The sequence below is a fragment of the Podarcis raffonei genome, chromosome 3, assembly GCF_027172205.1.
Source record: "Podarcis raffonei isolate rPodRaf1 chromosome 3, rPodRaf1.pri, whole genome shotgun sequence".
NCBI lineage: Eukaryota > Metazoa > Chordata > Lepidosauria > Squamata > Lacertidae > Podarcis > Podarcis raffonei.
The window spans coordinates 52858109-52875428 of NC_070604.1; the positions used below are offsets into that span (position 1 = coordinate 52858109).

At 37.5% G+C, this 17320-nt stretch overlaps 1 protein-coding gene and 1 long non-coding RNA gene across 5 annotated transcripts in view; one reads left to right on the forward strand and one right to left on the reverse strand.

The window, feature by feature from the left end:
- The window catches only part of ARMC2 (armadillo repeat containing 2), an 82688-nt gene that overhangs the window by 10844 nt on the left and 54524 nt on the right, over nucleotides 1-17320 (forward strand). For all 4 annotated transcript variants that reach the window (XM_053381610.1, XM_053381611.1, XM_053381607.1 and 1 more), the window contains exon 2: nucleotides 16194-16240. The gene's annotated coding sequence lies outside the window, so the exon portion shown is untranslated. The remainder of the gene's footprint in view (nucleotides 1-16193; nucleotides 16241-17320) is intronic.
- Nucleotides 2796-14509, reverse strand: LOC128410418 (uncharacterized). Its single transcript, XR_008329502.1, has 4 exons — nucleotides 11382-14509; nucleotides 11129-11270; nucleotides 5908-5969; nucleotides 2796-5527 (listed from the first exon to the last, which is right to left on the reverse strand). It is a non-coding gene; the product is annotated as an uncharacterized LOC128410418 (long non-coding RNA).

Here is a 17320-nt window from a genome sequence, read left to right on the forward strand (position 1 = left end):
TCAAGGTAACTATACTCTATAAACTATACTATATAAATGGGTATTTCTTATATTGATATATTTGTAGCTTAAATATCCTGGGTGGTAGTCAACTAAATTTTACTCAGAAATTTTACTCAAATTTACTGAAATTAATGGACCTAACTTAGTCATGGTTATTAATTTCATTGAGTCTACTCTGACTAAAAATATAGTTGAATACCACCCCCCCCTTATATATTATTTTTACTGATTGATAGTTTGCTGTTTATTCCCATCATATGTAACATCCCCTCCCAACTGACATTTTAAAAACTCTTTAATGCTGGTACAATGCAGCATTACAATTTCATGTGTACAATGCAGTGCTTTTTTTCCTAAAAAATGTTTAGGGGTACTCTCATTTTGACTCAAGAAAATCACAATATTATAGTTCAAATCGGGGAAAATACCGTATTTTTTGCTCTATAAGACTCACTTTTTCCCTTCTAAAAAGTAAGGGGAAATGTGTGTGCGTCTTACGGAACAAATGCAGGCTGCACAGCTATCACAGAAGCCAGAACAGCAAGAGGGATTGCTGCTTTCACTGCGCAGCGATCCCTCTTGCTGTTCTGGCTTCTGAGATTCAGAATATTTTTTTTCTTGTTTTCCTCCTCCAAAAACTAGGTGCATCTTGTGGTCTGGTGCGTCTTATAGAGCGAAAAATACGGTGAATACAGTAAATGGACAAAAGTACAAAGATTCACAAAATGTTTAGGGGTATGCGTACCCCTGAATAGCCCCAGAAAAAAAGGCACTGGTACAATGCCTCCTTTTCATATTTAACCCTAAGATTTTGAACTCTCCTGGATTTTTTTTTAAGAGGATCTTACATTTTCTTGGGATTTAAACTAAGTTTTTGACTTAACCTTTAAAAATCTCTGTTATTTTATGCAATGCATACCTTGCAAGTGTCCTGGAAAAACACGGGACATCCTATTTTTTCTGTGAGAGCACAGTGACCATTGTGAGCACTGTGATCTTGCATGAAGTCATGCCGAGATCTTGCCTTGAAAAAGTGCTTTTTGGGGGGCTGCGAACTTGTGTGGTGCCCCAAAAGATGCATATTTGGGCTCCATGGTGTCGTGCGGGTCACATGACTTGCCTGGGAGCCCAGACAGGAAGGCACGCATCCTGGTTTTGGGACTCAGCATGTTGCAGGGTATGTGCAATGCACAAAGCTTATTAAATTAATAAAAAGCAATGATGGACAAAAAACCTTTGATTTTTCCTGATGTCTAATTTTTATGTCACTATATAGCCTAAGCATAAGTTTAATGAACACTGAAATGAGAAAATATATTATTATGTAGCACATAGGTCCAAAGGCTTCACTGTGCCAGACTTCACCAAACCTCAGCCCTGGACTGAGTGCCAAGATTCAACTCTAGAACATTGGAAGGCTGAATGCCACATTTGACTCCTTTGAGAAAGTGGGATATAAATTAAGCAAATAAAAAAGCAGAATGGAATTGCTTCTGAATAGATGTTGACTACATTCCCTCTAAAACTTCAGTGTTTTAGCAGAAAAAACAACTAATAGATCTAGAAGTATCCCCAGAAAGTATCACAGAAAGTATCCCCTCCCACATCCAAGAGTCAGTGTGGAGCAGATCTACCCTTAGAGTATGCAGACTGCCTTCACAATGCAATCTGTCACCTGCAGTGACTATTTATTAAGTTTGCCTCACTTACAATGAATTGCCAATTGTCTAGACTTGGGAGTTATGGTTGTGGTCCCTAATATACTGCAAATGAGATCTTCTCTCCATTAAATCAGTTTTCCATAAACTAACCAGTGAAAGGTCTGTCCGTGTGTTCAAAGCACATCTCCCATTTAATAAATGCCAACAGATCCTGTTATATTTCGGCAAAACCGGCACAATCTATTCTGGTAGCAGCCATGGCTTGAACTAAAAGTTATGAGATGCCGCACTGAGAGAGATGAATTCTCTAAAGAGCTGTGACAGAATATAATTATGGAAGCCTTTCTGAATTTGGCAGTACCTCTCGCTTTGGTGTGAAGCCATCATTTCCCCTTGCCATGTAGCTAAATCCTTGTGCTTGTTCTCACCAATGCTGAATTCATCACTGTGGCAAGGTTCTTTCAGAAACTTCCATTTGCCCCTTTTGCCAGTTTCCAAGGATCTTATGGACAGAGGCAGCCTTTGTCAGAGTGGGGTTGCTTATGAAATGGGTGGTTTCATGCATCAGTGTGGGAGAATTCTCATCTATTCAAGACCATGATGTGCCAGGTGCATCCACTTACCCAGCCTGGAGGAACTACTGCTGTCTCATCTGCTGCTGCCAAGAAAATTGTTTAGCCTTGTCTTGGGCCAAAAGGGTGGGGATTAGAAGAGCAAGGGAGAGCAAACTGTCTTTCTCACACACAAATGAGTGCACCAGCCTCTTAACTCCCAGTGGTTTTGTAACATTGATGGGATTAGTGCATTCGCCGCTGCTGCTGCTGCTGCTGCTGCTGCTGCTGCTTCTTCTTCTTCTTCTTCCCCACCTTTCACCAGTGGGTCCCAGGGCAGGTTACAACAGTTTAAAATTCAGAATTAAATTTAAAAAAAACAGATTACAATCACAGGGATAGAGCTCTTAGATCTGGTGGAAAGGCCAGGGTGAAGAGGTGTGTCTCCAGCATTTGCCAGAAGCTTTGTAGTGAAGAACCCAGACATGCTCACACCAATTAAAAGCCTGATACAAAGCAAACTTCTATGTACCGCCTTAGGACATGTGCAGAATGATAAAAGGAAACAAAAACTCAAATGCAGAATAGCAATTTTCTCTCGCTTTATTTTTCTGGGTCCACAATGACTACATTTGTCTGCAAACAAAATTGCTGGACCAAGACGACATGCATGCCTGATGATCAAGAAAAGCCTGCCTATCCTACATTAGGGAGACATTGTTCAGAAATGGTGCATCCTTTTGTAAATATTGCCCATGTATTGGTGCCAAGGTTACTGTCAGTTCAGGTTATGTGTTGAAGAAATAAAAGCAATGCACGTGCTGCCTGAGGGAAACTTTTAACATGTGCCCCAGATTTAAAAAGGGAGTAATATCCTTTCAGCGATTCTTCTGTTCACTTCGGCCTAATATCCCTTAGTGAAGGATACCTTTCAATCCTCTTTTAGATTCGTTCCTTTTGCTGCTTTCTGTTGGGCAGTCAAATTTGTAGTGAAAAGGTGGCAACTGTAACCCATGTAAATTTGCTACCCGCTCCAAGTCACAGAAATGCGACATTTCCTATATAGTCCCACCGACCATCCCTATCTGAGTTTTCATGGATAACTGGACATTTTATATTTATTATTTATTTAGATCCTCTGGCAGCTTTAACACTGTCAAATTGAACATGCATATGAGAAAGTGGAAATTTAAAACAGGTTCCACATGAAGTATGTTTACAAACGGTGGGGGCGTTTAAGTTGTATTCAGAGTAGACCCCAACAACAACAACAAATATGTTGCCCATCTTACTGTGTTATCCCAGTAAATATAATAAACAATTAAATTAGGTCCATTTTCAATGAGTCTACATACATACATACATACATACATACATAATTTTATTTGTTTGCCACCTTTCCATAGTTAAAACCATGCTCAAGGCAGCTTACAACCTGAAAAATATATAATTACAAACATAACAAAAGTAGTCATAAACAATAAATAAAATGTTAAAAAGTAAACAATCAAATTAAAACAATTTCCACATTAAAAACACAATTTCCACATACATTTCCACATAATAAATCTAAAATAAAGATAAAAATATCAATAATAGCAGTAACAACACCCCTCCTTCACCCCAAAACCCCAACTTCCTTCTAATCAATACGCAGCAGGCTCAGCTTTTGTAGCTGGAGTCAGTCAGGGCTCTGCCTTTCTAGGACAGGTGGAAAAAGAATGCAAGGCAGGGAGCAGGTCTTCCAGCACTCGCAGTCAATATGGTACTCTGAGTAAAACATAGCTGAACACTACCCAGAGCATCTGAACATCTTTATTTTCCCATTTGTCATCCTTTGGTCAATGTCAGTGAATACTTGAGTCAATTTCACCACTACAAAATTGGTTACAATGGTGACTACGGAAAATTAACTGTTAAAATGCTCTGCCTTTAAAAAAAAAAAAGCAAGCTAGGCAACAGTTATTCATTAAGTTATTAATTCCATTTAAACTGTGTTTGGTTCTCCCTCTTAGAAAGAAAATGAAACCCATTTGTTTCTGAAAGCTTTTAATGGTTGTTTGACTGACCATGTTGCCACCTCGGGCTTTAAAGCTTACTTTATTATATATGGTGTTGAATGGCTGCTTTTAATATAAATGGCTGTTTTGTTTTTTGTTTTTGTACACTGCACTGTGTGCAACTGCAGAGGAGTGAGATACAAGAAATATTACAATTACAGCAACTTCTTTCTTCCCAGTTTAAAGGCCGGGGGTGGAGGAGAGAAAGATATTGCCTGTGTGACTTGAAGATAGCAGTTACAAACCTCATCCCACATAGGTTTCCTTAGATATTTCTGGACAAGATCAGGTTTTATTTTCCAGGCTAAAATATGATCAACTGGAATTTTGTGATCGGCCTTTAATGAGGACGTCTAAAATACCACCAAATTTTGTCATGTTGTTTATGTATTTCCTTTGTAATAAACAGAAGTGTATTAATTGTCACTCCCATAATCTGCCAACTTCCCCCCCATTAATTTTTATTAATTTTTCAAATTTATAATCTGCCAATGTTTCTTTTAGAAACATTTCAGTTCTTCTGTTTCTTCATCTTTAAGGGTTCATTCAGTCATCAGGTAGTGGTTCTGAGTAGTACTCTGATCCTAAACTTATATCTCTGTATTTTGTCAGGGATGTTAACTAGCTTTGCTAACATCCTGCTTTGTGTTCATTCTGAGCACCTAGGCTGATGTAGTAAAGCATAGCACTTGGACTTTACAAAGTCAAGATTATTTAATTTGAAACAAAGAACAAAAAAAGAGTTTCCTCATCAAATAACATTATGATAAAAATAACAATTCAACCTCTTTCTCCTGAGCCAAATCTGTGCTTCTCTGTTTTCTAAGCTTTTGCTCACTGTAGCATTAACAGGACAAGGGAAACCTTTCGGTTTTGTGTATAGTTACATCCATGACAGGGAATGGCGAAGTTCACCACTGGCTTCTAAGTGTTCACGAAAAGAAATATTGGATGGGAGGACTCTTGTGAAATAAAATAGTTCACATTTTGTTTTTCTACTTAAATTTCCATTTTTATTCATATACATTATTGTATACAAAAATCCCTTATTCCTCACTTCCCTTGTTTTCTCCTCTGGTTTTTTTTTTTAACCAGCAAGTAGCGCAGTTTTAAACACTAGAAAATCATAAAACAACAACAATAATACATTGCTAACCATAAATCTTAAAAGCCAGGCCTTGATAGAATCTGCTTATTATGGATATTTCTGTTTTGGCTGAAATCTTTGAAGGGGCTGTATTTTGATTGATTTCTGTCAGAGAAGTGGAGAAAAAAATAACTCTTATACATTAAGATACTGAGATGTGTACCAACTAATATTATTGACAAGAAACAGAACAGACAAGGCATGGTGGCTTGCCAAGGCCCTCACCTGAATAACCATTATTTTTCTTACAGAAAAAAATATTATTTAAAAAAGGCTACTAGCCCTAACTTAAAAACAACCCGAACCCCAGAGTTAATACTTTGTGTGTTTCACCCAATACTTTGTGTGAAACAATGTCTTGTAAATAAATAAGCAAGCAAGCAAGCAAGCATGCTACGTGCACAGTGCTAGAATAAAATTGATGTATATAATAAGAATGAACAAAGAATCTGCACAAACAATGTTTCACCTGAACAATATTTTACCTATGGTAAGGAATGCCATTACTTTACGTTGGTCCACTGTTTCCTGACAGATCTCTCTCTGCCTGTGAAGAGTATGAAGAATATGGCACATCTGTACAACATAACGAATTATTTTCAAACAGATCAAAGGAGCACTTTGAATGAAGCCTGGATGCCAGTGTGAAGAAGCCCAATAACTCTTGCAGCATGCCATACATTTAGGAATCAGGTTGATGCATTCTGTACCATTTCCAGCCACCATGCAATCTTCAGCATAGACCCAAAAGCGGCACTCTTTTTCAGGGACCCTGGGGAAGCAAAGGTGGAGTGCTGTGCAAAAACATTCTGCAAAATGTGGCTTCTGTTGTTTGTTTTCCGGCAACTGGCTGCCATGAAGCACCTAATGTGACATTGATTCTGCTGAACCATCTTGGTTAATGGATTATGTAACTGAATTCTCTGTCATTCCCCCCCCCCCACCACATACATTTAAACTGATGCCTGTATGACAGAATGAATATGACTGAACATAGGAATTTCATATTGATTTGAAATTGCTATAATTTATCAATCACTGGGTCATAACTTTATATATTTACCCCACTCTTTGGTAGACTTTGTTCCTATTTTTAGTTGCTTCCTTTTACAATCACAGATTGGTAAGTGTTTGTTAATCTGTGACATGAAAAACAAAACGAAATCTTGTGCTATCAGGTATCCCGAGCTGTGGGCGGCGATTGGGGGCGGGGCAGGGCAGGATCCTCACCTATCTACAATTCATGGGACAATTATAAGGCGAAAATGATCCTGGTGTGCTTTGTTATTTGCTGAAAAAATGCTTTAAGAACTTGCTCTTAATTTTTATAATTGTCACACCATTAATGAAACCTTAACTCGTATCACCCATATAAGGTTAAATTGAGTAATCAATCAAATCTGCATAAAATTGAAGGGGAATAAAATGAGTTTTAAAATAGAGCATCATATATCAGTTATTTGCAGATTATGTATGTATGTATGTATGTATGTATGTATGTGCCACACAATGGATACCCATGTGGAAAAAAACAGGGATGAGCCTGCTGCCTGCAGTTTTTACAAATACTTGGATTTAAAATATATAGTTTAATATATTTTAAAATGCATTTCCTGGTTAATAAAGAGCAGCTCTTTAATCAAAAGGTTTTATATCCATGAATATAACCTAATTGACTCAAATTTTATTTTAAATAGGATTTGCATTAGCAATGTAATGCAATTATCTTAGAATGTACCTTTACATTTTTGTAGATCAGATTTTTTAAAAAAGAAATGATTTGGTTTGGTTTGAGCAGAGTACTCTTTACAGCTTCCGCAAAACTCACTGACAGTGTTAAAAACAATAGTATAATTGAAGTATCATCATTATAAAAATAGTTTTCTTTCAACTTCATTTGTTGTAGTACTAGTAAGATTACCACTCCTCAAGGTGGCTATAGTATATTAGCATTTTGTTATTCATTTAAATATATGCAAATTTAAAGTCATCCTTTACCTAGTACTGGGTATTTGAAAAGCCCTCCCTCAAAAAAATATCGCTAAAAAGATGAGTAAAGCAGGCCAAGACACTCTACATGTTACCAACCTATTAAAAAATTAAGTACCAGAAGAAATATTAAATATGAAACATTGTGTCTTGGCCTGGTATATTTCCAAGAGAGAAATCAATATACCTTTATTTAATATGCAAATTTCAATCTCTTGAAGGATCCCCATTTGCTTTATTATGCCAGCTGAATATAACTATCCTAAAGTGCAAGATGCCGAAGCAAAATGAGCTCATTGAAGATGTCCCCCTACAAAAAACCAGTTACCATCAATTATCTTGACTCTGCCATCCAATAACTATTGCACTTCATAGAAAAATGTACAGTTTAAAACAAGCTATGATGGAGGCATTGTTAAGTCTCTGGAAAGGCTCTGAAGAATAACGGACCATGATAATAATATTGGGTGGGATCTAAAACAATTAGAAGTTCTGCATTCCAAATGGGACTTTTTTGGGGGGGGGGTCTAATAATTTCTAGTTCATCTTCAAGTCCATTCTTTTGCATGTATTTTTTTTTACACACATTTATACTTTTTAATCGTTCGTGGATTTTAAACAATTCACATTCCTCCCTCTCTCTCTCTCTGTATGTGTGTGTATGTTTCAATGCTTTCTTAGTGTTATAAAGTATATTTTATACTTCAGCATTGCATCTTGTAACATATAGTTAATGGTGAAAAATATTGCCGACGATCATTTGGATGAACACAAGATGAAATGAACTAGTCAGTTTTATAAAAGGATGAACTGCATCTGGAACTTGTTCCTTTTTTTGGATATCATAACACAACCCCTTTTAAAATGAATTTCCCAAGCTCTGTTCTATGTAACCAAATTCATAGGCGCACCCAAAGTAGGTATTGGAAACACGGGCAATTACGCTTTTGCTAAGTAAGTTTGCCCACCCTTCCAGCTACATTCCAGCCCTTCTGACACCACAAGACAGGACTGAGGAATCTGTGGCACTCCAGGTGTTTGACTCCCAACAGCTGTCGTCAGCATGGACAATGCAAACCCTCCAACATTCCTCAGATGAAAATAAGGACATTTCTTACTCCTCCCCAACACCCCCCCCCCATTTTTTTGTTCCCCTCCCTGCAGAGCATTTCCTATCAGAAGAAGAGTGGGTGCCATCACCAATGGGACACAGCCCCACACACCCTCCACTGTCCTGAAAAAACTCCTTAATCCTGATTTTATTTTATCCTTTGGTAGGGTTACAAAAAGAAAAACATACACCAACAAATAAATTTTAGAAAAGAGGATTAGATGTGGATGCACAAAGCATTCTTTAATTAGAAAACCAAGACTCCTTGCGCTCGGCTCTACCACTCCTTTGTTCCCACCAAGGGCAGCCCTGCCCTCTGCCTGCCTCTCAGAGTCAGTGGGGCTGGGCCTCAGTGGCAACAGCCTCTTCTCCTCCTCATCCGCTCTCCAGCAGCCGCTACAAGCTGCCCAAGGGAGGAGGCCAGCGGCAGTACAGTGGTACCTTGGGTTAAGTACTTAATTTGTTCCTGCGGTCTGTTCTTAACCTGAAACTGTTCTTGACCTGAAGCACCACTTTAGCTAATGGGGCCTCCCGCTGCTGCTGCGCCGCCGGAGCCCAATTTCTGTTCTTATCCTGAAGCAAAGTTCTTAACCTGAAGCACTATTTCTGGGTTAGCGGAGTGTGTAATCTGAAGCGTATGTAACCTGAAGCGTATGTAACCCGAGGTACCACTGTAGTCCTGGAGAGGCAGTGGGGTGCTCCCTCACCACCACCTCTGTATGACAAGCCCCAGCTCACTCTCTTCTCCAAGCTCAGCATCAGCAGCAGCAGTGGCAGGGGAAATAGGGACAGTTCGAGATGAAATCAGAAGCCGGGATGGCTTTCTTAATTCCAGGATTCCCCCTGGAAAATCGGGACACTAGAAGGGTACGGACAACATTCAGGGATTATGGGAATTGCAGCCTATCAACTTCTGAAGGTCCACAGATTCCCCATTGATGCACTATAACTTAGTTATCTTGGTGGGTGTTTTAATTGACGGTAACCTTAATATACCAGAAGGACAGCTGCAGCCAAGTATGTAGACAAGGACTGAATGCAACAACAATGCACAACGTTTATTACAGCATTATATTTAGAGGTTGTTACTGTATGAATTAGCACACTTCAAAATAGATTCAAATGCTTTGCTGCAAATGTAAATACTACTGTAAACAGAAAAAAGCTATAAAAAATCATGGTAAATGATTTTTTTTTTTAACTACCCTGATAGCAAGAACAACCAGAAACTGTAGTGGGGGGAAAGCTAGGCTTATGTAAGTGTGGAGTTATCTAAACTGTCACTGTAGGAGTTGAGGGCAGGGAAATAATGAAATATACACTCATTCTGGATGAAGTCTTGCTGCAATTAGGTTGCCAGATCAAAATTTAAAAGCATAGCAGACTGCCAAGCTGAAGTCTCTGTGAAGTTCTATGGAGCTGGAAGATTTTAAAGTAAGGAGGGATGATCATTGCATTTATGGAGCTGTGCTGTTCTGGAATAAGGAAAGTCCTTTAAGTAAGAGACATCTGGCAACCTTAAATTACATGATATGTATGTAGACCTGACCTTGCTTCAACTTTCTAGCGGGCAAGGAGGCGATTTTTCTATATTTATCTGATGACGTTTGAGTCAGCTTGGGCAGACTTCAGTAAGAAAAAATGTTTAAAAGCACTTCAAAAAGATAAGATCAATAGTTATTTTAAAGCATTATTTTCCTGTTTTTGCTGGCCAAAACTTCCAGAGTTGCAGAGGATGATCATTTATTTTTTATTTTATTTTTTTAAAAATAAATTATTGTTCAATCAAAACTTCATCCTCAGCTGCTAAAATACATGGCTACCACCACTTCTGAAACTGTACTATGAGCATTCTTAAAAGTAATAAATTAAACTAATATTACTATTCAATTTATTTTAGCCTATCTGTAAGCATATTTTATCTGCTTCCATTATTTTGCCTGTAATTTGTCATTACTAAAGAGTGTAATCCACATTGCATTTTAAATTATAGAAAAGCTCCACTTACATTTAATAGATTTGGATGGCACCTGGCATTTTTGCATCAGATTAGTCATTGTTTTTCCTTGCAATCAGAATTTCCTTGTACTTGAAATATATTTGGATTGTGTCCATCCTATTAACACACAGTTAAATATGGGGACTCACTTGAAAGCTCCACATTTCCGGTGCTAATCATGATGCTGATGCAAAGCGATAAGTACCTATCTTAAAATACCTGACTTTTAAAGGAATCCTCAAATCAGGGCGAAAAGCATGAATCCATTAGTTGGCATGGGCAGTTGATCAATGAATTAATCACAGCTTTAACAGATGGATTTCTGTTCCAGTTGCAATCAGAGATGTAACCCTTGCAGTGGTGACAGCCTATGAACACCTCATGAGTCACACAAGTTTGATTTCCCAAACAGTGACATTACATTGTATACTTTGGAGAAGCTAGTATATTTATAAAATAACTGCAAAACATCATTTGCTTTGAGACGTAGTATTAACTGATCTATATATTTATTTACATTAACTATTAAAACAAAGTAACTGCTTGACCGAACACTTTTAATACATTTTCATTTCAAAAGCAGAGACTCATAGTCTGAATCAACTACCTTTCAATGGATACCTCAGGATACTCTTGCACTGCGATTGTACCAGCACTGTATAACGATGAAGTGCAGTGATGTCTATTTTAGCCATATCGGAGGGGGAGTATGTTGCCGAGTAAGATGCTTCGTATTTTGCTGCTGCATTCTGCAGAGCAAGTCAATTTTTAGCTGTCCAAAACGTTTGTTTATTTCTGAAGAATTGGGAAATAAGCATATGGCAAAAGTGATCATAGCAAAAGATGACTCGTTTAATCACCTCTTTGTTACAAATATCCAGAATTCATCCCTTGAATCCCGTCAATATGAAGTCTAACTCCTCAAAAACATAAGAGTCGTCTTCCAGATATTCAACCCAAGGTGGTGTAAAATGTAAAAAATAAATAAATAATAATAAGAAACTAAACACATGCATTTCGGGACTTACTCCTGTACAGTATATCAGAGCTACTAATATTTACTACCGCTGTTAAATTCAGCAGTGGTTTACAAACAGTACTTGCTCCATCGTATTTAGCTGTATTTAGTGCAGCAAAATCTGTTACTTCAGAATTTGCCGGTATTGATTTATTTAGACTGTAACCTTGGGAGCAGGGACATAATCTTTTAATATGTGTTTAATTAATTATATATTATTACTTATGCCCCAAATATATCTGTATTTACTCTGACATATATCCCATTGAGTTCCGTAGAAACTGGGAAAAATCTTATCCACAATTACCTAGGAGTAAGCCTTACTGAAAATAGTGTTGTCTACTTCCAAGTAAACATGCATACAGTTGCACTGTGTGTTTAAAATTGCAACCAAAGGTGAATAAAATAGTCAAGAGAGCTAGAGGACTTGTTTTTTAGAAAGCATCAGATGTTTTATGGTGCACCTTTTCACTCTATAAAACAATCCCGACAAAAATGTCTTTGAAGCAATGGAAACTTGTGTCAAGCAGCATATATTGCATTTAGATTGCATCCATCACATTATGAATTGGTATCTCCTCACTTGTATATAGTATAGACTGTACAAATTAATCTAAGAATTGAGGAGTGCTCCTTTATGAATCAAGAAAATCCTAAAATATTTAATTATTCTGTTTGTATTCAGAGGTTTTAGAAGTGAAGCTGATGAGCAAGAATATAGTTAACCATCCACCTTCCAATCTATTTACTTTTAATGCAAAAGGTCTGCCTTTTATATCTGGTTTATCCATGGTTCAGTTGTACCGAAGCAACTGTCTGGCTCGGAGCAGCAGTCTAAATGTTCTGCTTTCTTTCTGCCTTCAGTTTAAGTGATTGAGAAGTAGTGAGAAGTGGAATGATTTATCCAGACTTTTAAGTGACTTTTAAGATTTACATTTTTCACTAAGGCCTCTGTGGCCATAACAGAATACATATACTATTTCAAGAGTATTGAATTCTCCTCCATATCTAATTTTTTTGGCTCTATCAATTGCATCTATACTGCAAAAGGAATTCCCCGTGAAAGCCTCATAAACTCCAGCAAAACTGAGTACATATGGATCCTGCTCCACTTTATCACACTGCAATTGTCAAAAGCCTCATTTTTACTGTGTGCCATTTTGCTACAGAAACCTTTGGATCTGGGGATGGTGGAATCTTATTTTCAAGGTGTCTCTTATATATAGGAAATGTTGGTCCTAAACAGGTTTTATTTCTATCCAATTGTAATGGGACTTAGGGAACTACTCCAGGGTATCATGACTGCAATATTTGTTCAGCTAATGTTGTTCAAGGGTGCTAGGAATATTAACTCAGAAATAGTCTACATCATACAGAATCCTTGACATTTTAAAGGTAAAAGCATAGTCAGTTGAACAACGAGACTAAATAATTTACAACCATTTTTTTTAAAAAAATAAAATTGATTTCATATTTAAGTTTATATCCCGGTTTTTAATTAATGCACTAATCCTAAATATTTTCCCACCACTGTCTATTAAGTCACCTCTCTTCCCTCCTTCTAATCTGTCTGCAAAACCCAACTTTTCTACAGATATTTTACTAGCACACTCTGTCCTCAGGACTCCTCCAGACGTCCTGTTTATCGAACATTCACCCACATTTGCTTACACAAAGCTTACATGGAGGTTAAATTCTGTCTGGTCTTTATTGATAATTTGTTCTATTTGTTTGCAAGGAGGTTCTATGACAATGAGAATTCATCCTGAAAACATCCCAATTTGCTTGTGCATCTTCCTGCTAACCATTCATTCTCCCCACACTTTGTAGTTCATTTCCCCATCACTTTCTTAACTGCAAAAAACAGGTTTTTTAAAGTGAATTTGTTGCGACAGAGCTCTTTCACCTACTTTAGCTGTGCAAACCTAGATTTCGTGTTCACTTGAATCCCTCCCTTGAAATACAGATAGTCTGGATATGCTGCTATTCTTTTGCCTGCAGTCATCACTATATTATCCTTTCTACTTTTGCTTATCAAGTCCTGCCCTTTCCGTTTCCCTCTGTCCTATCTATAAAAGTCTTCTTAACAGATAGTGCAATGGTGCACTGATTCTACTAAACAAATGCTAAATAGCAGCAGTAATAATGATAGTGCCAGCACTAGCACACTTATCCAAATGTTGCCATTTATACACCCAGTGGGCTAGCACTCCAATTAATGAGGCAGCACAGAGAGGCACCCTTCCTGGCCTTTCTTATACTATTCACGGCCTACGTGAAGCAGAAGACTCATGTGTCTAAATAATGGTTTTAATAGCTCTTCCTTTATAAAAACAGGGTGGCTAATAAAGCAAAAACCATGCCATCAAAATACAGATCTGTGAATGCAGCACCTGCCTCCCTTGTTACATTATATGCATGGTGGAAGAGAGAAACTCCTCTTCCAGCTCATAAAATGGAGCACAGGTCAGGTGAGTGCATAAACCAGGCCGCAGCTTATGGGGTAAGAACTGTAGCTCATTGGTAGAGCATTTGCCTGAAACTCTGGTGCACTTCTGTTGGTCAGTGCAGACAATGAGGAGGTAGATGGAGCGTTGAGCCAACTCAGTATAAGTTAGTTTCTTGCATTGGTTGTATAATTACCGTATTTTTCGCTCTATAGAACACACCCAACCATATGATGCACCTTGTTTTAGAGGGGGAGAACAAGAAAAAAAAATTCTCTCCCTCTCTGCGCAGCACCCCTTCAGCAAAGCGGCAGGAGAAACGGAGCCCCTTCCATTTCTCCTCCCGCTTGGCTGAAGGGGTGCTGCACAGAGAGGGAAAGCTGCGCAGCGCCTCTCCAGCGAAGCAAAGCCAGGAGAGTGAGAGGGATCGGTACGCACCGACCCCTCTCGCTCTCCAGGCTTCAGTGAAAGCAACGCAAAGCCTCCGGAGCGAGGCGGGAGCGCTCCCACTGCGCTTCAGAGGCTTTGCGTTACTATCGCTGAAGCCATGGAGCCCGCATTCGCTCCATAAGATGCACACACATTTCCCCTTAATTTTTGGAGGGGGAAAAGTGTGTCTTATAGAGCGAAAAATATGGTAAATGAGAATGGGCAAAATTGTCACCATTTGTGAGGTATTCTTAGGCAATAATTCAAACACAGCCTTTCCCCACAAAATGGCATCAGAATATTATAGGACTATAATAATAATAGCAAATAATAATACTTTTATTATTATTTATACCCTGCCCATCTTGCTGGGTTGCCCCAGCCACTCTGGGCAGCTTCTAACACATATGAAAACATAATAAAACATCAGACATTAACAACCTCATGATACAGGGCTGCCTTTTCTTCCTTATGTGAAATCTCAGCTTATCTTGGCCACTGTGAACTGGGACGAGAAAAAGGGCAGGGTCTTTTGATTTGCTGCTTCAGCAAGTGAAAGATTAAGACAAGATGGATGAAATGCTGGGCTTGCGCAGTAGCCCTAATTTGGGTATGGTATTGGCCTTTCAGGACATTACTGCCAGAAATGCTGATAACCAGATAATAGAAGTTTTGGATAACAGAAATGAGGTTTGGATCATGGAAGCCCCAGTAGTAATGAGTTCCAATATAAAAACTAAACACGCATTAGTTGCTGGTGCTGAAAATTTATTTTGCAGAACTACTGGGATATTTCCATCTATAATGTTTTTAATTAATTCAGTCCTGATCGGTGAATAAATTAAACCAAGACTCACAATGACCCTTCTGAAGTCACATTTAATCTTCACTCGTTTCTGGAAACTGTAAATGGGTTACAATGCTACACAAGTTTCTCCTTGTATGTTTAATGAGCATAGATCCTCCTTGATCCCCTTCTCTCCAAGCACGTACATGCATGCACATCACCAGTATAATTTCCATGCACAAGTTCTGAACACTGTGAATGAGAAGTCCAGCATCTTTTTAGTGAAAGCAGACTGCCACCTATAGGTGTAAGTTAGGCTTAGCAAATAGGCTCTTTTTTGGGGTAACAGGCCCTTTATATATATACTATGATAAATTCAACTTAAAATTGTTATAATAGGATGACACAATCCTAATATGAATGTAGTTGCATAGTATTGTTTTATATGCATTCTGTTCTTCTATCCATTAAAAAAACTAAACCCTTTAGGAAATTATTTCTACCTGCAAGATGGGTAGAAAAGCAAAAGGGTTAAAAAGAAATGTGTTATGTTCATTTTAAGAAGCAAAACAATGTTTTAGTTTCATTATCTAGGCAGACCATTGATAGTAGACAACCTGTTATTTTGATAAAAAGAGTGTTGTAAAAATTGATACAATATTACTTTATAGCATACCTATTTGTCTATATTGTTGCCTATTTATCACTTACATAACCATAATTTTAGGCATGCATTGCATTTTCATTAAATCTGATATGTGTCCAATGTATCGCAACAAGGTTTATTAAAGATAAACAGCTACATTCCTTTATTTTGTTCTTCATTAAATCTTGGGGTAAGGGTGGGATGAAACACTTGCAATGCAAGTCTTGGTTATGTAAGACTCAAGTATCACATAATCAGTCTCATCAGCATACACCTTGAAAATGGAAATAGGAATTACAATTCCAGATATAGAACATTTTAGATTATTACTCTTATATTTTGCAGGTCAACATTTTCTAAATCACTTGGATAGATCTTGGAACAGTTAAAAGGTAAATAGAAATCCTTTTTATTTTTACTGTGCAGCCAATAACCTGGTCTATGCTACATGTATTAACATGGACACTACTGGATAATTTCAGAAAATTAAAATCAAATCGCAAAAGTTGCTATAAATGCTTTGATAGTGTATTTGATTTTGTGTTGGTCTTTTTTTTTAAAGTACGCATTAAGCTTGATGCCTTGAAAAAGAGTTAACTGTAACATTTTCAACTCTCTTACTTAAGAGTAAATGTTACTGACGGCATCTGACTCGGAATTACTGAGGGGGAAGAGGGAATTAAAAGAAGTGTAGCTTTTATAAAGTTCTAAGATTGCCGAATGACTATTTAATTTTGTTTTTAAATAGTCTTAGCCATTGGTGTATTGAAAAGGCCCATTTTAAAATGTCCTGCTTTCTGGGTTTCCTAGTTTACCTTTTTTTCGAAACGTGGTACCTAGAACAATTGGCGTCTTTGTGTGATGTATATATCCTTCCTTATTTATATCAAATTGTTTAAAATTTATTTTATGCTATAACTTGTACAAGGTTGTAAGTAAATGATCTGTGCTGCAGGATTTGGACGTTGTGTGTTAAACGACTGTCCAAAAAAGGAATACAGCAGTATCCGTTTGTGTTAGTTTTTCCCTCCACTCAATTCGTGGTTGCCGCAATACATTTTAGTAATAATTTGAACAACATTTCCCAATTACAACAAGTTCAGCAGACATATTCATATATTTTTGTTTGGATCTGGCCCACCATCTTGACACTTTAGATAGCAGGATTTACTTTAAAGATTATTTTACTTTGTAAAGTAAATTATTAACTTTAGAGGAGAAGTGGTCAAAAGTATGAAAACCCACATCCTTGAGCATTACAATTCTTATTTGTTTTCTAATCTATACAGCAAATGGCCTTCTTGGTAAAAACCTTGGTAAAACAACTGCCAACACTTCCACAAAATATAGAATACATTTGTCATAGTCCAAACCAAAATCAATACATAATACAGTAAGAGTCCACAATTTTCTGGAAAGGGACAAGATATTTTAAACGTCCCCTCAAATACTGGATGAAATAAGGGGTAAAA